This window comes from Eleginops maclovinus, chromosome 5 (genome assembly GCF_036324505.1).
Source record: "Eleginops maclovinus isolate JMC-PN-2008 ecotype Puerto Natales chromosome 5, JC_Emac_rtc_rv5, whole genome shotgun sequence".
NCBI classification, from domain to species: domain Eukaryota; kingdom Metazoa; phylum Chordata; class Actinopteri; order Perciformes; family Eleginopidae; genus Eleginops; species Eleginops maclovinus.
Window position 1 is genome coordinate 24,155,743 of NC_086353.1, and position 22,010 is coordinate 24,177,752.

The window sequence follows — 22,010 nt, forward strand, 5'->3', positions numbered from 1 at the left end:
AAAGTTAACTTGTTGGTGAACTGCTTCAGAGACAAATTACTTTTCAGGCTCCTTTATTTCTTCCAAAAGTGTCTGGAAGAGACCTTTAAGTTTTATTTGCATCATTTTGTTTCTCTTGTGTTAAGAAAGCAATAAGGATGCAAAGAAAACTAACATGTGCCAAATAGAAAGTATTCACTTAATTCAGTTTGACTTAGATTGTTTCACTTACAGTCAGTGGTGCAGGTTCAGCCTAAGGACAGAAATAGGCATTTACAGAGGACATTTAAGACAAAACATTTCCCCTTTGGTAAACTCCATCTCAATTAAGACTGAAGAATATTCGTAAATTAATATTGCCAGTGTATTTTATATGAATCTAATATAAAAAGAAGCCTGAAGGCCTTCCTGAGACTCCAGCTGTTTCCCTAACAATGTACTCTTTGAATACGGAACACTTCCATCTCACATCTGCAGCGATTCCATCTCAGAGTTGCTGATTACGACAGCCTAGTGAAAGCCTGGGCCCCATCTCCCCAAGTTGCTTAAGCTCCTGTTCTTTGGATGTCAGGTTGACTTGGCTCTCAGCGACCGGCTTGTTTACGCCAAGCTCCGCAAATGAGATCTAACCCCCGGCAGCCTCCGACGTCTGCAAATGCAGATAGACAGACGTGAATCTAGAAACTCCGGCGTCACTTCAAAGGAGCTGGAAGCCGGTCAGCCCACACATCTGTGGAACAATCTGACTGCGAGAATGTGTTTTGTAACCAGCTCGTTGACAATACACAGACTGTTGAAGATCTGCAGAACTGCTGCTGCTGGAGGCCAGTTATACGTAGAGTACATGTCTGGAGTTTAGGATCCCAGGCAACCACGGAGTCCTGGTGCAGGATGTCTCTCCAGCAGGTCCAATGCATTGATTGGGATAGACCCAAATGAATCTTCCCAAGAAGACAACTTACATTAAGTCAATTTTTTAACAGAACAGGAAAGTTGAATAAAGCCAGGTTCAAAATTATTGTTTGATTTTATTGATATATTGAGGTTCATTTTGGATACGTATCTTGTTTATAAGTCTGATTATGAATGAAAAAAAAATCCTACATTCAATTCCTTTGTTAACTTTCAGAATATTGTGACATCCCTAAATAACAATCGCACTACTGTCTAGCGCTGTGACATGGTATGTGATAGGCTAAGGGATGGGCCATCTTAACTGTTGACCAATCACAATAGACATTATCAAATCAGAGCAGACTAGGCTCTGGTTTCGGACGGGAGGCTGAAAAGATGTAGCCTGGTCCTAGCAGACTCTCGTACTACATTTCATTTGTACAGAGTCTGGCCACTCTCCATCGACAAGTGTTTTTTACTTGAAGTACTCTGTTGAAGTTTAAAACTATTGGATCTGCCCTAACCAATCGCTAACGTTTGGTCGTGACGCATGTCACGCACTACAACTCAAACTCACGCACAACCTCAATGTCATCGTTCTCAGCCACTCCCTCTGTTCCATGATTGGACCGGTAAAGATTGGCCGGATAAAAACCCGCGAATATACCGAAAACCCAGACGGACTACTGAAGGGAAATGACAATTGAGCGGAAGTACGTAGGAGGGCGGAGCCAGGCTAGAGAAGATGTGCTGCAAAGGCGGTATGAGAAAAATAAAGACCTTTAGAAACATTAAAGCATGGAGACATATCACAAAACTACTGATATGACCCTGAAATATGGGTGACATGAGCATAATAGGACGACACAAATCAGAATATAGATAGGATTTATACTTTCTCCACTGTATGACAAAAGCTAATTTTAAGGAAACTCTTTAAATATAGGCCTAAGTATTGGTAAAATCAATATATTCCGCAAGACACGACAGCGGTATAGAGTATTCGATTCTATAAGTAATATGTTTCCCCATGAATCATTATCTAATTCTAACTTTTGGTGACTTAAGGAGAAAGTTGAACAAAAATGTCCAAAAATAAACACCTAATTGTGTATTTTGGATGTTTGTTTTTTTTCATTAGTCTGGATGTTCTGGGTCAATATTTTTGTTTTCATTTATCTGTAATTGTATTATTATGCTTGTAGTATTAAGTATAACACTTATCCATTACTCACTTCACTATGGAACAGAAGGACCAGATGGAATGAACAGTATTTATTACTATAAATACGAGATACATGGGCGGCGGGTACTGTAGGCTAGGGAAGGCTATACCTTTTTGGTCAATTTAAAATATCACATATAATGTGTCTTTGACATTAGCGCTGCTATGCAGCTTCCGCTATTGCAGGATCATACTATTGACCTGCAGTGTGCAAGCGCCTGCGCAGGCATGTTTGTGTCAATCCCCTCTGAAAATGTGTCAATCCCCTCCGAAAGATAAATACCGATTGATTAGGACATCCGATTGACACTACAATTTACCGATGTTCACTAAATGTCTCATTATGCACGTGTTGCCAATGGCATGAATAAACAATTGCTTCGTTCAGCACTTCAGCCTGAACCAACATAATACTACTGTTCAACTGCTGACATCTGTATAGGTCAGGGGCGGGGAACGTACGGCCCGTGGGCCATATACGGCCCGCCAAAGCATTTTATCCGGCCCACAGAGGCAATAAAAAAAAAAAAGTATATATATTCTGTATATATTTAAATAATATTAAATTAAATGTTAATAAATTACAAGCATAAGTGGAGGAAGAAGTTGAAGGAGAAGCAGGATGGAAGGAGAAAAAGTTCAATTTTCTTTTTGTTACTTTTGAATGTTGAGGGTCACGCTGACGTAGCCTAAACAAGTCGCAGTGTCAGTTCTAAATCTAACCGTTGATGGCTAACATGGCTTCTGCCAAGAAACGAAAGGTTGACAATGAATGTCGTGTTTTCCAAGAAACATGGATTTAGGATTACTTTTTTGTTGAAGTAAGAGGCAGGCCAGTTTGCCTTGTGTGTGGAGAATCGCTCGCTGTAATAAAAAAGACCAACCTGGAACGTCATTGCAGTACGAAACATGCTAGGCTTTATCGCGAAGAACTGTCGCCGATCGGATTACGGATATGGCAGTGAATATTGGACAATCATTGAAGGACACAACACAGAATTTCGAGTTTTTTTCACTAGCCTGTGATGAGACAACAGACATCACGAATACGGCCCAATTAGCCATTTTTGTGCGTGGGATTACTGCAGAGTTCGATGTAACGGAGGAATGGCTTTCACTGCAAGCCATACATGGCATGACAAAGGTGCGGATTTATTTGGGCAAGTTCTGTCAGCTATGAAGGAGTTTCAACTTCAATTCGAAAAGTTAAGTGGCCTTGCGACAGATGGGGCCCCAGCCATGGTCGGTGGGCAAAAGGGATTAACCGCATTGATCAGAAAATAAATTAGCCGTGAAAATCTAGATCCGAGTGAGTTAGTTGTATGCCACTGTATCATACATCAGGAGAATTTGTGCGCACATTCCCTGAAGCTCAGTAATGTGATGTCAACTGTGTTTCCACCATCAATTTCATAAAAAGAAGAGGACTGAATAGCCGCCAGTTTAAGGAACTTCTAAGTGAGCTTGGGTCAGAATACGGAGATCTGGTGTACCATTGTGAGGTGCGATGGCTGAGTTGAGGGGAGATGCTCGCACGGTTTTACAAATTGAGGGAAGAAGTAAAACAATTCATGGAAATGAAGGGCAAGTCTGTCGAATAACTCAGTGATAGCAAGTGGCATTGTGATTTGGCATTCATAGTGGACATCACCAAACACCCTTCTGAGCTGAACATCAAGCTCCAAGGTCCCAACCAGCTTCTCAGTGCTCTGGTCTCCCATGTGAAGTCATTTGAAGCGAAATTAAAGCTGTGGCAAATGCAACTGGTAAAGGGCAACAGCGTGCACTTTCCTACTTTGCAAGATCAGAAGCCTGCTATGAAATCTGAATATGCAGCACAGTGCGCAAAACTCCTTCATGCTTTTGGTGAGAGGTTTCAGGACATTAAAAGTAAGATGAACAAACTCAACATTTTTGCAACTCCATTTAATGTGGAACCAGCTGACGTGCCTGACAAACTGCAACTCTAAATCATTGAGCTGCAAAGCAATGACGAGCTCAAAGCAAAGTACAACAACCTCCCTCTGCTTGAGTTCTATAAACTGTATGTGCCTGCTGAAGATGTCTGTCTCAGATGCACTGAGATTTGCGTCTGTATTTGGCACAACCTACAGCTGTGAGCAATTCTTCTCAAAACTGACTCTTGCAAAGTCTCGGTTCCGCTCAAGATTAACAGATCTAAACCTGGAAAATCAACTGCGGGTAGCTTCATCATCATCGCCATCCGACATCAGAGGCCTAGTGAAAGAGAAGCAGTTGCAGCCATCTCACTGAGCAGCTGGGGCTGTCCATGCAAGTGGACAGCCCTCTAAACAACTATTTCAATATTATTATTATTATTATTATTATTATTATTATTATTATTATTATTATTATTATTATTATTATTATTTATTATTATTAACATTATTGTTATTGATATTATTATTATTATTATTATATTATGTTATTATTATTAACATTATTGTTATTGATATTATTATTATTATTATTATTATTATTATATGTAGTATTATGTAAGTATTGATATTTTATACGTCTGTTGATGTTCTGCTGCGTTAGTCAGCTGCGCGCTGTTAATGCTCGTGCATGGCTACTGTGCCAATCCATGCTGTTAACGATTTCAAGATTATTATTAGTAGTAGTAGTATTATGATAGCTGATATTTTATACGTCTGTTTGATGTTCTGCGGCGTTCCTCTATTGCTGATGTTAGAACAAACCAGTTTTGGCTATAACTTGATCAACTCCGCTTGAGTCTGCGCTTTGAGGGAAATTACCTTCATTTATTGTCCTTCATTCATTTTCTGCAGAAGCGAGAAAGACTGCTCATATGCATGAACTGATTCATGAGCCAAACAGCCGAAATCCCGCGCTGCACTGGCAGTTCATTTCAAGTTTTCAGAATCAGTTTGTCCTCCTAATGAATCTTTATTATACACACACACACACACACACACACACACACACACACACACACACACACACACACACACACACACACACACACACACACACACACACACACACACACACACACACACACACCATTATTTTGTTTGAGCTATTTTTATAGGCCAAAAAAAAGTGCCGCCCCTGAAACAAGTTCCAAAATTTGATACGGCCCTCGATGTCAAAACGGTTCCCCACCCCTGGTATAGGTGTCCCCTAGTATAGGTGTTTCTGCTCCACAGTATTTTGTAAATCCACTATTTCTGTGGTGACTTCACAGCTACAATATTGTTGGATTGTGATGTTTTTGCTTGTAGACTTTAACACTTTTTGTATGCATTTAATTTATCGGAGTGTCTATTTGCACCCGGGTGAAGATAGTCACAAGGTAGCTATTCGGCTATTTACACCCACACCCGGCCCCCTCATCCCTCAAAACTGAACTGTGTTGCATGCAAGGTTGCATGTCACTTCATGCCGTAAAACAAAATTCATAGGCGCCAAAGTCATGGCCAAAATGGGATGAAGGATAGAAGACGGTTCACAGACTGAGCATATTTGGTGATCCCACAAACATAAAAGGTATGATATATTAAAGACAACATACACCCTTTTCAACAACGCAATGTTTTCTCAAAGTTTGTATAATTATATTTAAAATGATAATGGTCTAATGCGCAGACTTGTTCTTGTTCTATGAATAGCATATGCAGCTAGTTTAGCTAATGCTAGCTAGAGGTTAGTTAGCCAAGTTGAATGCTACATACTGTGAAACTTTGCGGTGGGTGGTAACTATAGGTGGTAACGTTATGTGCAAATGAACCATGTTCGGTTTCCCTCGGAGTTACCGCGGCGCCCGGAGCTCCAATGGATGTTGAAAATCAACAAAGTGAGCTAGCCGATGGCACACAGTAGCTAATCTTGCCTTAGCACTATTTAGCTAACTTGCTACAGTTCAACATGCTAGGGCAAAACGTGAAACTTGGATGAACATGGTACAGTTGAACATGTTGCATATGCATTCTTACGGCATGAGACTGAACAGTATCTTTCTAAGGTCTGCACTTTGTTCAAACAAGGAAATCCAAGCCGGCGGAACATCAAAATGTTCTTTGTCGACATAGATGCTACAGAAAAATTCAAGTTCTGAGAGAGAACTTTGTGGAAGCAAAAGTACTTTTATGCTCATTTCATGCCATTAAGCATTGGAAAAAGAAAGTTGCAGAGCTTCTTCTGACGAAAGAACAAAATAAAAGTCTTCTGTCCACACTCAATACTGTACAGTGAAACACTACAAAGATATGACTCAGGCACACAGAAGCTGAAAGAGCAATACCCAGACAAGAGATGTGTGGATTATTTTCACTAATGCCCAAAGAGAAATGTGGGCTCATGTCTTTAGAAAGGAAATGCCCACCGTGGGAAATAACACAAATAACAGGATTGAAAGCCATTTCCAAAAACTGAAGATGTTCCTTGAACCAAATCTCTCAGTTTCTGAAAGCCTTATTGAATTGATCAGATTCATAGACAGTAAAGAATGTGAGAAGAGTTTCCAGGATTCAACAATGACCATGTATCAGTTGTTGGATACTCGCTGTGACGGCCAGATGGCAATGGATTTATCCAAAATCCTTAGTGACAGAGGTTTCAAAATAGTGGCTGAAGGGCTACAAAAATATGACAGCAGTCAAATCTGCATTGGAAAGAATGACAAAGACTACAGTGTTTACTGGAAAGGCCAGGGTAGACATAAGACATACACAGTGGACAAAGACATGAAAGGATGCTCTTGTAAACTCTCTGTGTCATTTGGACTTCCATGTGCCCACATTATTTCCTGCCGGAAATACGAAAATTTGTCCCTTATGACCCATCATTGTTTCACCCCGGATGGCATAGAGTTGGCGGCCAACCTGAAGTTGCGGTTGGAAATCACCTTTCAGGTTCCCTTCAAACCACATTGAAGCCACCTGAACACGGTGAGAAGCTCAGTGGGAATGACCGATTTAATGCAGTCCGTCCTGTGGCCATGGAGGTAGCAACTCTGATAGCAAGCTCAGGGGATAAAGAATATGACCGAATGTTCCAGATTCTGAAACAACTGCTTCACAGCTGGAAGCTTAACAGGAAAGTGGCATTAAAAAATTGGCCAAATGTCTGAAACATCTAGTCTGGAGAGGTTAAAGTCGGATAGAGATGCTGCACATATAGTTGATGGTGATGTCATGATGGTGGCAAATGAATGCACCAGAACAGAAAGTGAGCCAAAGAGGCAAGGGGGCCTTTCTTCAATGAATGATGCTGATGACATGAAAGTGACTTTGAAAATCATACTGGTGAAGAACAGACAAAGAAGACCAAAGAGACAGAGAAACTTTACTTTAAAAAGTAGGTGGACGCTTTGCTTTGCTTTGCTTTGCTTCCTTTCCTTGTGCCCACTGAATCTACAGAGATACCATCACCTTCTGCTGGCTTTAGTGTTGGAGGAATCACTCTATACGAAGATGACCTCCAACCAGGAGCATGGCTCAATGATAAACACTTGTTTTAGTTTTCTTTTGGCAATCAAATGGCATTCATCAAACATTTTATTGTAAAGCAATGTTACTGAATGGTTAATTTCAAAATATTCACCCTTTTTACCCATTACTTGTTGTCTTCAGTATGAGATTATATATTTTGCTGGTATCTGTTACAATTTTCCTGATAGCAACAGCCAAGTTACAATTAAATACTGATTCAATTGTATATGAGAGTTTTCTTTTGTATCGCATGTAGATAATACATGCCTATCTTGGAGTCCTGGCACAAGAATCCACCAAGCAAGTGTATGTTATTCAGTGTGCCATTGTGGATTTTTGGAACAAGTCTGAGTACACTTAATGTTGTTGTTGTTGTGCTCTTTTTAAGAACGTGTTTTGTTTGAGTGAACAGGTGCGGTTTGAGGAGTATAACTGGAATTTCCTGCCAGTGTGCAGACATGGACACTGGTTCCTTGCTGCAAACGTGGAATCGCGACAGGTCTACATCATGGACTCTCTGCCAAGTCTTGCAAAAGAGCGGCAGTTCTTCTTGCACTGGAGGTATATTTACTCTTATGACAGTGTAACATCAGTAAAGCCAATGACTTGTTTAACTTATGTTATTCTTTTTAATTATGAATTAGAAACTTCATGAAGGAGAGAAGTGCTTCAACAGGCGAGTGTCTGAATTGATGCACCCTACAGAAAGTCCCAGTTGCCAAACAGCAGGATAGCTCGAGCTGCGGCCTTTTTAAAATTGCCTTGTTATTAAGAGTCTATTTGTTTGTTTGTGGGTTAAACTTAAAGCCACACAAGGGTGGGGCATGAAATAATTAGTAAGTGTTTAAATGTATTTATGCTGTATATTGTAGATGCTATAAGGGGCGTGGTTTGTGAGCCACTGAATGTTTTCTAACTGTGTCTTTCAGAATGCTGAAGCCCTGCTTAAAGATGCAGATCCTGCCATGGTCCAGCAGGAGCAGAAGGAGAGCCTCGGGGTACATCCGAAATCGACTGATTGGGGCACAATTACAGAACTAATAAAATAAAAATACCTCCACATGTTGGTCTCGTTGAACTTAAACACGCTTAACCTGTGAACCTAGCGTGCTGCAGGAATGAGTCCTAAAACCTTGAGATGAGTCCGCATGTTAGCTCTAACGGTTCCTTCACCTCAAAGTCAGTGTTTTTTTAATGTGTTTTTGGTTAAATGTCTGAAATAGGGTCTGTGACAACACAAGCTTAAGAGATTTTAACGTTCTGTTACTTTCTTCTGTACGAACAGAATTTACATACAAATCAATGTTTCAAAGGGGAATTTTATGACCTGAACTTGACTTTATACATTGGTTCTTGTGACATACATGATTAAGTAATATTTCCAAGGCTCAGCATAGATGTGCATGTTATGTGCTAGAAGCCCAAGGCCCAAGTGTGAATAGAGTGCTCCTTTGCCATGTTCATGCAAAAAATGACTTGTAATGGGTAGAACTAATACTAGGTATTCTGGGTGTTTTTAGTATTAGTGACATAGGCATACAGAGGCAGTAGTTAGAAACCTGAAAGTAATGAGTGCCTTAGATGTGCCTATTTACACTTGGGTGCAAATATTACACATTTCAGTTTGGTCACTTTATCTTGATATACAGTGGCGGTGCGTCAATAGTGGGCGCTTGGGCGCCGCCCACCCTGACTTTTTGAGTTAAAAAACGTTATATATACAACATAATTGAAATAAGAAATGTACCGTGTTTATGGGTTAAATGTGTATGGGAGACCACTGTCAAGAACCGCTAAAATGTGTCCGGACATAATATATTGTCATTCGCCTTTTCTGAGAATAGGCAGGTCGGCTACCGTCCGTGGGCGCCGATAACATGGGAGTCTATAGGAGAGCTTATACTTTTCTCAGTCATTTTAGCAAGGATAGCTTTTCATTGGGGGATGAAACTTAGATCTGTGGGCGCTAATCTTTGCGCCCACAGCCAATGGCATTGTTTCTTAGTTCAATGTGACATTCTTAGATACGCGATTGGACTATTTCGGCGAATCAGCATCGTTATCATTCCCTAACCACAAGCATAAAGAGCAGCACCGTAGCTAGCTGAAACTTAGATTGAGTGAATATGCGACATCGATGGCTGAGAACTCCGTGCAAGCTCTACTTAAAACACCGTTTCATCGACTATCAGATGTCGAAAAGAAGAAATTGAAAGACTTGGGACCCGAGCGTTCGGATTTAAACATTCAACAGACGACCACTGATCGCGGGAGAACCTACACTCGGACTTTCTCCTCAAACTTGTATGCTAAGCGGAATTGGTTAGCTGGTTGTACAGTGAGCAATGCCTTTTTTTGTTTCCCTTGTCTGTTATTTCAAAGTCCTGGGACTGAAACACTTTGGACTGCAACCGGGATGAAGGATCTAAAGCACTTCACACAAAAATGTAAGAAGCACGAATGTGGCCGCAGCCACCTAACCAACTGTCTTAAGCTAAACCTCTTTGGAAGACTGAGCATTGCCGAGCAGCTGGATGAAGGATACCGAATTGGCATTCGGAAACATAATGAAGAGGTGAGAAAAAACCGACACATCCTCTCCAGAATAATAGACTGTGTGAAGTTCTGTGGTGCCTTTGAGTTGGCCCTTCGTGGCCATGACGAGAGCGAAAACTCGGAGAACCCAGGGATTTTTCGTGGCTTGGTGGACGTCGTTGCATCACTGGACGGTGTACTGAAAGAGCATCTGGAGAGCGCAACTGTCTTTAAGGGAACATCCAAAACAGTCCAGAATGAACTTCTTGACTGTATGCTGTCTGTTGTGAGGGAAAAGATCATCAGTGAAGTTCAAAGCAGCGATTTTCTATCGATCCAAGCAGATGAAACCACGGACATTAGCACACAAGCCCAACTTGTGCTTGTGCTTCGCTACATCAACGATAAGAATCTGGTGGAAAGATTCTTTGAGTTCATCCCTCTGCAGTCGGCTACAGCAGAGACCATTGCCGATGCTTTAAAAGAACGCCTTGCTGCCATCCTCCCAGGTGAGCAGAAAAGTAAACTCATCTGCCAGGCATATGACGGTGCTAGTGTAATGAGGGGTGCCACTTCAGGAGTTCAGAAGAGAATCCGGGATGACTACCCAACAGCCCACTATGTCCACTGCTATGCCCATCAGCTCAATCTTATCATGCAACAGGCTACCTCCCACGTAGTCAAAGTCAAAAACTTTTTTTCCGACCTGGGTGGATTTTCTGCGTTTTTTTCAAGATCCCCCAAGCGGACCAGTGTGCTTGATGAGGTAGTGGCCCATAGACTACCAACAGCCAGCACTGTGAGATGGAACTTTCACAGCCGTGCCGTCAATACTGTGTTTGAGCAAAGAGAACACCTCGTTGAATGCTTTGAAAGAATTCGAGCATCAGGTGGCTTTGATGACAAGACCAGCCAAGAAGCAGGAGGCTACATCAGGCTACTGGAGGATCCTCAGTTCAACTTCTTCCTGCAACTGTTTCATAAAATAATGCCACACGTGGACGTCCTCTATGCCAAGCTCCAGAAGAGAGACATAGATTCAGTCCATATAGAAAGATGCATCCAGCAGTTCCAAGAGGACATACAAAAAATCAGGTAATCTCATTGTTATTCTGTAAGCGTAGTCAGTGCATTCTTTCATTTGTACCATAGTTATAAGATAAACATGATTTGTAAATTATTGTTATTTTTATTTACAGAGATTCTCTCCATGCAATGGTGGTGGAGCAAAGCAGTGGCTCTCAGCAGCCGAGGAAGCGCCGGGCTGTGTCGGAAGATGAGCTTAGAAGGATTGCTGCTGAGGTGAGTGTCAAAATCAGCAGATGCCTGTGTTACAGTTAAATCCATGCAAATAGGTTTGATATACAGTATATTTGAGTTAATAACATGGCTGGAGTTCAATATTTAGAGACTGAAATACTGAGTTCTTTGGTGGTAGGGGGTGTGCTTGACCATAGGGGTATGGCCATACAAATGTTAATGTCATGGCTTCAGACATAGGCCAACCATCAGGGTCTGATTGCTCTGGCACCTAGACCAACAAAAGCCAGGAACCAAATCTGATAGCTCTGGTTCTTAGACACACAAAAGCAAAGAACCAAGTCTGATAGGTTTAAACATAAACAAAAGGCTAAGCTTGATTGCTCTGACCTGGTGCTATGCAAACTAAGAGTGTGGGTCTATTTGAGATGTAGTTTGGTGTGTAAGATTATGGTCTGATTTAAATAAATCATCTAAACTTAACCCAGACTAAGACTTGGCTTTAAGTGATCTGATATAGATATTTCCCACAACTTATCTGTCTCTCCTCTCTCTCTCTCTATATATATTTATCTGTAGGTATGTGACACCATACTTGGACACACCAAGGAACGCTTTACCTTCAAAGACCACCTCATCAGTGCCACCTTACTGCAGGGCAACCAGTTTGAATGCTACCTCAAGGTATTCCCTGAAGTTGCTTTGGCCACCACATTGAAGGCCTATCCAATTCTGGATGGAGGCAAGCTGAAGACAGAGCATGGCCTCATCTATGGCACAGACGAATTCAGATCCTGCCGTAGTGCTGTGGATCTTTTCCAGTTGTTCATGGAAAACAATCTATCTGAGGTATTTTCAGAGACAGTTACACTGCTGAAAATCATGATCACAACTCCCATGACCACTGCTGAGGCTGAGAGGTGTTTTTCAACTCTGAAAAGGATTAAAACCTTCCTCAGGAACACCATGAGTCAGGAGAGACTGAATGCCTTAGCCATGCTCTCAATGGAAAAAAGGCTGGTCACAGACATGATTGACTTTAACCAGAGAGTTATTGAGGAATTTGCCAGCTTGAAAGAGAGGAGGGCTAAATTTCTTACAAGTAGTGGGGCCTACTCTGGCACATAAATGTCAAATGTGATGAATATGTGTCTGAATACTAATCTAAACCTAGTTCCAATGTTTGTAATGAGCAGTGTGTTTTTGTTTAATAAATCTTTGTTTTTCAATATATTCTACTGAATCTCTTTTGTGGGTTATTTTCTCATTGCGTAGTGCTATTTAAACCGTGCCGCCCAACTGCGCCCCCCCCAAAAAAATGTTCACCAGCCGCCACTGTTGATATATATTATCGCAGATTGGAAACTTGACTTGTAGTCAGGGGCACTAGATGATAAAAACAAAAATGTTTCCTACATGTACATACAGAAATAATACAACACAAGCTTTAAAGTGCTATATTACATGAGCAGATTAATCAGGGTTATTGCACGGGGAACAAAGGAGTGTCTACTCCTATTGCACTTGAATTGGGGTACTCTAAATCTATGGCCTGATGGGAGAGTTTCAAAGTGAAGAGGTTCGTCTGTGCAGTCCAATACAGACCTGGTCTATCGGAGAACCTGCTGGTCAAAGATAGCCATCAGGGTTTCTGTGGGACACGTATTAGTTTACAGCCACGTTCACAATATAACAGGTGGTTTTTGTGTTGATGTTCAGGTTATATATGATATTATATAATCATAAAAAAAGTAAGAACATATATACAGTACAGAAATTCAATTTGATGCAGAAGCACAAGGGAATTAAGTTAATATCAAAGAGACATTTCCATAAATACCTATACATCAAAAATGGTTTCTAATGTGTGCCCGGGTGCAAATAGCATTGTTGACTACAGACACCCGGGTGTAAGTAACCGCATTGGCTATGGGCACCCCGGGTGCAAATAGCATCTGCCTTAATTTATTCATTACAAAACCACAGATAGATTGTCGTTGGTTATTGTCGCTAGACATCAAGCGTGCATTTCAGTTATAAAGCGCATATATATAGTATGTGGTGTGTGTGTATGCGTAGCCTTCATAATAATGCTGTCCTCCGGGCAGGGTCAGGTAAAAAAGTTGGTTAGCCTTTCCAAACCTGAGCCTCACGCGCCGCCTATGATGAAATACACATGTTTGTGAGGCATGACAGATGTATAGTTTTAGAGCAAGGTCAATGCACACAGATGCAACAGTAGAGAACTAATTTATTACAGTTGGTATCACAGTTATTATGCACATCATACTCTTCCCCAATGCCAGTGGCAGAAAATCCATTAGAGCTGTGACATCTGTTCATCATCGATGTGGAAATGTTGAAAAAGTCTTTGACAATGACTTTGTCCGTCTATCTAAACTCAGCGGCGGCCCAAGGACGTGAGCAGAAGGAGATGTCATTCTTTGATGGTATTTTCCTGGATTGCCTGTGAATGATGATAACATTACCGGGCAAAATCAAACGGGAGTATTAAATGATATATTATTGATCATTTGTCCTTATCAGTCTGGCCCAGGGCCCGGTCTTCCTGCTCACATTGTCCTCTGTGCTGGTGCTCATGTTTCACTTTCTCTGATAAAGTATGAGGAAAATATTTCCGGACATTCAATGCTGAAGTTTAATGTTAAGGCAAATCACAAAAAAAAACACAATGATGACCAACAATCCAGGCTGTTTTCAAACCGCTTTTAAGTAAAATTCTTAATTCTTTGCATTAATTCTTGAATGGTAATTCATAATGAATGGTAAACATATGCTCTTTATATGTATTTTAACCTTTTTTACTTACCAATCCCCTGTAATGTATGGCCTCTCTCTAAATGTAGGCAACCTTTGAATTGAGGAACATTTTAAAGTATTCATTTCATCTCTTGATTTTGGGGAAGAGATACACAAAACAAAAACTCAAGTAAAGGGGAAAACGTTTTATTGTAATTTGGTTTTATTGATCCTTTAATCTTGTTTTTTCTCTTTTCTGATTGTCTTGTTTCTATAGGACCACACCCACTCCTGCATTACGGCAACATCGCCGGAGGGTAAAGGCCGATATATGGTACAACGTCGACGCAACGCAAGGTACCTTACGGACCCGTTGCGTCGCTGCGCGCACCTCCCAAAAGTCTTAACCTTGCGTCGAGGCGACGCAGCCGTAAGGGCTGTGATTGGTCCAACAAAACAACAAACGTCATTACCGTCATTTCGCTTTTCCCTGGTTTTCAATTCCTACAATCCACAAAGACTGCCATTTAAAAAAAAAACCTAGAATGGACCAAGCAGAAGAACGTCTGGTGAACTTCTGGTGAACAAATACAACGAGCGACGACGATAGACGTCGAAAGAATCTTGGTCAGTCTTTACAAAAAACATTGCGCCCCCTACCGTTGCGGCAATGAATTGCATTGCGTCACGTAAATCCGACTCAAGAACTATAAATGTTCACGGCTGCGTCCACGAGCCTGCGTGGTCGTTGCGTTACGTTGACGTTGAACCATAAATCGGCCTTAAGACAGTCACCTACATCGACAGGTGACAGGTTCAAAGAAGATTGATGAATACAGCACTTTTTAAATATGAAAGACTATCAACGTTTTTCAGAATAATGTTAATTATTCTTTTAATATGAGTTCCCCATAAAACAAAGAAGAACAGATAAGCAAACAAGTACAACAAGACATCTAACTAAGTTTATTACATTTCTGTTGTAAGGCTTTGCAGCATGGCATTCAAAAATTCAAAGACGCTTTACAGATTAAAAAAATATATAAAAACATAGTTAAAACCTCATACTTAAAACATAACATTAATTGCAGATTAAAAGCATTTCTAAAAAGGCGAGTTTTGATTGGCTATTTGAACATGGTGAGATTGGTGCAGTTACAGATGTTGGGGAGTGAGTTCCAGAGGGAGGGGGCAGCGACGGAGAAGGCTCTGCCCCCACATAGGTTCCTAGCTTGGTCTATAAGAATCTAACTTTGTCTTTAACTAAATGAATTTTCAACAAATCAAAAATTAAACTCTATTAGGTTAGTTGAAAGCAACGATATTAAATTGAACCTAGTATTTTTTATTTAAACTTAATATTTTTGCTTTCAACTAACCTAATACAGTTTTGTTTTTATCTGTTGACATGATACATTGAAACAAAGTCTCCGTTTTGTTTTTTTCAGTGTAGTTTTATCTCTTATTGAAATGAACTCATTTTACAGTTCCTATAAATGGTAGAAACCATAGATTACGTAACAACAGCGAGTGTGTTGCACTCATTGATCCTCTTTTATTTTACAACTTTATGCAAATGCATTCTGTGTACTGTACACTTTGTGTTAACCCCATTTATTAATAAATGAAAGACCATTATGGTATACATGAGATGTTATTAGTAGAGCCTACACCCCTCATAATCAAATATTCCCTTTAACATAACAAATATAAAAATATAATCTGGGGTTTTCCTAGAGATTTTGGGCCAGGCTTACTGCAGTTAATGAGGTTACTTCTCAATGGTTAGAGGCCTAAAAATATCTTATCAGCACTCTGTCCCTGGCTTAACTGAGGAGGCTTCTTAAAGCACAAGCTAATATTACACTGCCCGGCCAAAAAAAAGGTCACCACCTGCACCCATCATGCCTAGTGCCTACTGTAGAAGCCTGTGGGGGCAGTGCTATGATCTGGGGTTGCTGCAGTTGGTCTGGTCTAGGTTCAGCAACGTGCCCAAAGAATGAGGTCAGCTGATTACCTGAATATACTGAATGACAGGTTATTCCATCAATGGAGTTTGTCTTCCCTGATGGCACGGGCATGTTCCAAGATGACAATGCCAGGATCCATCGGGCTCAAATTGTGAAAGAGTGGTTCAGGGAGCATGAGACATCATTTTCACACATGGATTGGCCCCCACAGAGTCCAGACCTGAACCCCATTGAGAATCTTTGGGATGTGCTGGAGAAGACTTTGCGCAGTGGTCCGAATCTCCCGTCATCAATACAAGATCTTGGCAAAAAATTAATGCAAGACAGAAATAAATGTTGTGACATTGCAGAAGCTTGTGGAAACGATGCCACAGCGAACGCGTGCCGTAATCAAAGCTAAAGAAGGTCCAACGAATATTAGAGTGTGACCTTTTTTTTGGCCAGGCAGTGTACTTTCTCAGTTTTCTTAGTCAACGTAATTTTTCATCAACAATTACAATAAATAGATAACGAACATTAGAAAGTTGTTGCAGGTTTTGCCATTTTCCTACCGAACAAACCCCCTCAGCTGGTGCTCACTCAGCACTAAAAGTGGGTTGTCTGACAGTATAATTACTAACGTGTGGAGAGGAAGGGAAGATTTGATTAAAATCGTTAAATGAAGGTGAAGACTGACCTCGTTGGGGTTATCAGTGTGATGTGTCACTGCGCTGGGACAAAAATATTGAGCCGACTGCAATTAACATAGACTCCCTGAAGCAAATTATTAAAGTGAGTGGACCATCTGTTCCGCTATATGGAGGCAATTAACTGCACATAAACCGAGGCCGATATACACGCCATCGGTGAATCTATATCCATCAGTATAAGGCAGAGCAATCACTAATAGATAACAACTACAAATGTGAAAAAAGCAGCGTATAAATGTGGGGCTGCAACTAGTTAACCCTTCTGACCTCCTGTATTTGTGTAATTATGCAAATGAGAAAATGTTCTCTGCGGTTTGCATCATGTTGTAAGTCGTGCATCTTTGACCATGTGAAGGCCATTTTCAATTAAAAATCAACCAGCAAAACCCTCTTTAAATAATTTCACTTATCTGGAGGGATTTTTGTTCTTATTTTCATTTGTATCTGTTAAACAGTATATGTGAATGTAAAACAATAATATGCAGGACTGGGGAACTTTTTGAAAATGTTTGGTGATACTTTGAAATGTTAAGGTCCCCTATTACGCAAAATGAACTTTTAATGTCTTTAATACATATATAAATTTGTGGTATATAATATACCAACACAAATTTAGTATAAATTAGTATGTATGAAAGTATGAAAAAGTATACATTTTAGAGTATGTATACTCAGCTCTGCTGTTCCTCACACAAACGCATGTTCCTCTCAAATGTGGCACTGTTTGAAAGGTAAGGAAACAGGCTTTCCAGCAGTATAAGATTTATTGCCAAGAAGCATTGTTACAACAAAAAGATAAGCTACCAAACACATATTTCCTTACTTTTTGTGTGTTAGAGACTCAGAAAGTGTCAGCAACAAAGGTTGTCTCTGTTTCCCTCCTGATCCAAATATGTGAAAGTCGCTCAAAAAAAGGAGTTGGGTTTCGTGTTCTTACGTGACGTAAAGTTCATCTTTGACAACATATGTGGACTGACAGCATGATTAACAAACCAACCACAGTAAGCCCCCGCCCACCCTCTTACCTGAATCCCCTGCCTCACCTCTGTGTGCCTGTGTATTTTTGGCCCCCGGTGAAGTCTAAGTAGACTAGCTACGCAGTTTTAGGCTTCAAAAATCCGGTGCCTCTGAGTTTATACTGGTGGACATTTTGAAACGCTTCCGCAGTGTTCACCTTTGGAGCGGTTCAGGTGGGGGGCGGAAAGCCAGAAACATCTCCGTAAAGGGGCGTGGCCAGCAGCAGCTCATCACAAGCTACAGACACAAAACCAGCACTTTTGAAACAGGGCTGAAACAGAGGGGTGAAGGGCATGCTACAATGTAGGATCTGTTTGGTATTTTGAGCAAAACACTTCAGAGACATGTTTTGCATATATCTGAGTTCAATCAAAGTATATATAATACTGATGACCAAGTACGAGCAATATATCGTTTTTTATTATTTCTGGAGATGCTGGAGATCCCGGGTCGCCGGCATACGGTGCAGGTGCCCCAGGCAGTTGCGCCACGCTGGAGATCTTTTACTACATGCATGTTTCTGCTCTTTACATTTGAAAATTAATTCAAATTCAGGAATCAAATGGCCATTACTTTATGACTGTTTGAGGAATCTTAAAAATGATTTACCTGAAGAACATAAATCCAATACTCCTGTGTATTAATCTCTGTTTTTGTATCCACTCCACCAACTAATGAGACAAAATTTGTCTTTTTAGCTACGTTATGCTCCACTACCTTCAATAGCTAGTAGCTTACTTTGTCTTTCTGCCCTTGAAGGAATCGGGTCGGTTGAACCCAAAAACTTTAAAACATTAAATGACACAATTACACAAACAAACAAACAAACAAACCAATTGAGGTAGCAATAGACGAGCAACTCCTGTGCATTGTGAGGTAAAATCATTGTTTCAGTCAAAGGAGTCTGGTTGATTTGAAGAGACCATAGATAATGGCAGTTTGGGCTGTAGTGAAATATTCAAAATAGCATACACTTCAACTGATATTGATGTTTTAATGTGGGCCTTTTGAAGTGGGCAGAAAAATGTTTTGCTGCTTCCATGCTGGTTCTTAATGTCTGTTTCTCAAAACTGGGGGCCTCCTGACCACCATGTACTGTTTGTAATAAACTGACTTTGGGTACCTCATAGAGCCTCTCTTCAAACAATCAGAACTGTCACTTCACTTAAATGTATGTAGAACTGTGGAAAACTGTATTCAGGAGAAAAGTATTTGTACACTTGACATTTCAAGCAACGCCTTTCACAAATAAGTTGTCATGTGATTCATTGAGAGTATAGAGCATTTCTCCTGGAGGTTTATTTGCAGCATAAGGTAACAAGCTAACTTACAGCAACCTAATAACATGGTCATGATAAGATGCTGATTTTTCGATACAAAATGTTAAGAATCCTAAAATGCTAAGTAAGCATGTTAATATTAAATCAAATCCCAGCGAAGAAATACATCTGACATTCACCAGGTGGGCATCAGTGCCCAGATAGTAGTGACAGGACAGTGCTTAGCATGGCAAGCTAAGCCTTAGGGTCTGTGTCAACATACACAACATCTGAGCACTCTTTGTTTTTGTGCGGTTTCTCTGAGTGTTTCGAGTTGAAAATATTTACAGAAAAAAGGGTTGGTTACGTCACTGCCATTTGGTCTTTGCTCACGGCAAGGTTGGGCTCAGAGCGTTGAAGGGAAAACAACAAGTTTTGTTTCAGTGCTCACGTCCTTTGCTAGCTTTCGCCACTTCATGCAGCTGTAATGGTTGAATGTTGAAAAGTCAGCAGTAACTAGGTCAAAGTTGAAATATTGTGAACTTTGAGTGGTCATTTTTGAGTGGTGCGTGACGTTGAGGGTAGCAATTCCACCTATACTGGCTGCACTCCTTGTGTTATATTTATTCTCCCATACATAAGGGTTTGATGGACAGGAGTGAGATACAGGATTACGGGTGGTCTCTGTTGGGGGAAATGACAGGAAAGAAGAATAACTGATGGTGAGATCATGGCTCCATAGTTATCAAAGATTATCCATCTACTTGATGGAGCCTCTCAAGTGTCCATGCGTCATAAAATATGAATGAAAATCAAATATTTTAACAAGGCAGGGGTCACAGAATAGCTCCTGAGAGGAGGAGTGAAAGATGCTGAGCAGGATGAAGCTGACAGTCAGGAAACCTCGCTGACATTGTACGTCACAAACTCTCCTACTCAAATATTCATCACATCCCTTTTTCCCACCCTGTTTCATTCCAGCTTCAATAGTAATAAATACATTAGTGGATAAAAGAAAATCAAACCGTCTCCCACTGGGAGCGTGTGAAGCCTCAATCTGCATGCTGTTTGTACTTGGGAAGAATCAATTAAAAATGTGCAGCTGCTACAGATTTATTATTCATACGCGCATCTTTTTCAATTCATCGATGGCCGACACATGTATTTGTCATCTGGGTAAATACACGAGCAGTGAAGGAGGAGAGAGGAGCTGCAAGCAGTGTTCTGAAGTCGGGTTTCCATCTCAATGTTTCACAAATTTTAACTGAATTTTGCTGATATTCTACAATTAAAATGGAAGGTAATGCTTGTTTCCATGCAGAGCCATTATTGTCATTATTTATTTGCTTAAAATGTGTATACACTATCTTTAGATTTTATGCATAAGGTTTTTTTGTAATATTTTGGTGAATTTTTGCTATGTTGTGTTTATATATTGTGGGTTTGAATACTGCACATAATTAACTCTTCCAAACAAACAGCATTTTTTTATCAACAAATAAAAAATGAAAAGAAATAATTACAAAAAATGTAAAGAATAATAACTAAACGAATTAAAGAAACGTAGAAAGAAATACAACAAGCAGTTGCAGAAAAATGGGTCTCATCGCATATTGCCACCCAACTCATACTTGCAAAACAAAAAAAACAGCTAAAATTGAAATATCTATTTTTGAAGTATAGGTGCCTCTTTATTCTTTCAGTTTTACAAAATCAAATTATTCGAAACTACACATATGAAAAAACCATTCTCCATCCAGTTGGGTATCTTATCTTAAGCGCTTTTTTATGTGGAAATGTAAAATTGTAATGGTAATATGTGGAAAATGTGTGTGTGTGTGTGTGTGTGTGTGTGTGTGTGTGTGTGTGTGTGTGTGTGTGTGTGTGTGTGTGTGTGTGTGTGTGTGTGTGTGTGTGTGTGTGTGTGTGTGTGTCTCTCTCTCTCTCTCTCTCTTTGTTTTACCATGTCTGTCTGTCTCAGAGTGCTTGTTCCGTGCTCAGGTAAAACATGGATTATTGACCTTTGCATTTTGACAGATTCCTATGTGATATCATTTCATCCTCACCCATCTGCCTGCCAGTCAGGTTGCTGGTGCTATAGATCCCTTATGGCTCAGCCAAAGGAACCATTGAAGCTCCTCTTTGCAACCTCTCCCCCCTGCGCTTTGCTTATAGGATCCACAAGCAGACCTACAAAGCTGTGATTGAAGTGAAAGAGTCAAGTCAATCTGAGCTCACTCACTGGCACGCACGCACACACACAAACATGTGGGTGTTTCGTCTTGTAACATCTGAGATTCTTCAAATGCGCTTTTTAAAAAAGTTTCTCGCCAACCACATCAGTAGAGGCGAAAAACTTGTGAAAAGGCCTGCCAAGTAAGACACAAACACACATGTACACACACACCTACCTCCAGGTTTCTCCTCCATGAGACTGTCCTCTCATCCTCCCCGTCTTTTTTCTATTTATTGCGTTTTATTAAAAACATCAATCTGTGTGATGTGCGCCTGACATCTGTTCTGGGGAAAGTTGTGCAGCCTTAATGGGGGATCAACAGAAGATAAAATTACTCATGCTCAGGTGGACGGGTGAAGAGTGTAGTTTAGCAGATGTTCCATACAAAGATAAGGGAGGTGTGTGCGTGCATCAATATAAGCATGCGTTTGAACATGTGCGTGTGTTGTGGTATGTGTGAGATAACAGATATAGAAGCTCCCTGAGGGAACCCTCATCCTGAGAGCTCCATCCTTCAGGCAGAAAAGCTTTGGGAAGTGTTTCATACCTTTAAAATTACAAGCTTTGAGACATTTGTGACTGATAGACAGCAGGCTCAACTAACATCTTCGTTTAGCCTTAATGTGTGGTGAGGCTCGCTCTGTCATGTCTTCAGATAAACTCGATGTTAGAGTGAGAGCGCAAGTCCATCTGCTGTGTAAATGTGCCG

The 22,010-nt window shown here is 40.5% G+C and overlaps 1 long non-coding RNA gene across 1 annotated transcript; it reads left to right on the forward strand.

Annotated features, from left to right (window-relative positions):
• Positions 1–10,743: 10,743 nt before the first annotated feature.
• LOC134864995 (uncharacterized) lies at positions 10,744–12,146 on the forward strand. Its single transcript, XR_010165886.1, has 3 exons — positions 10,744–11,205; positions 11,310–11,412; positions 11,950–12,146. It is a non-coding gene; the product is annotated as an uncharacterized LOC134864995 (long non-coding RNA).
• The last annotated feature ends 9,864 nt before the right edge of the window (positions 12,147–22,010 follow it).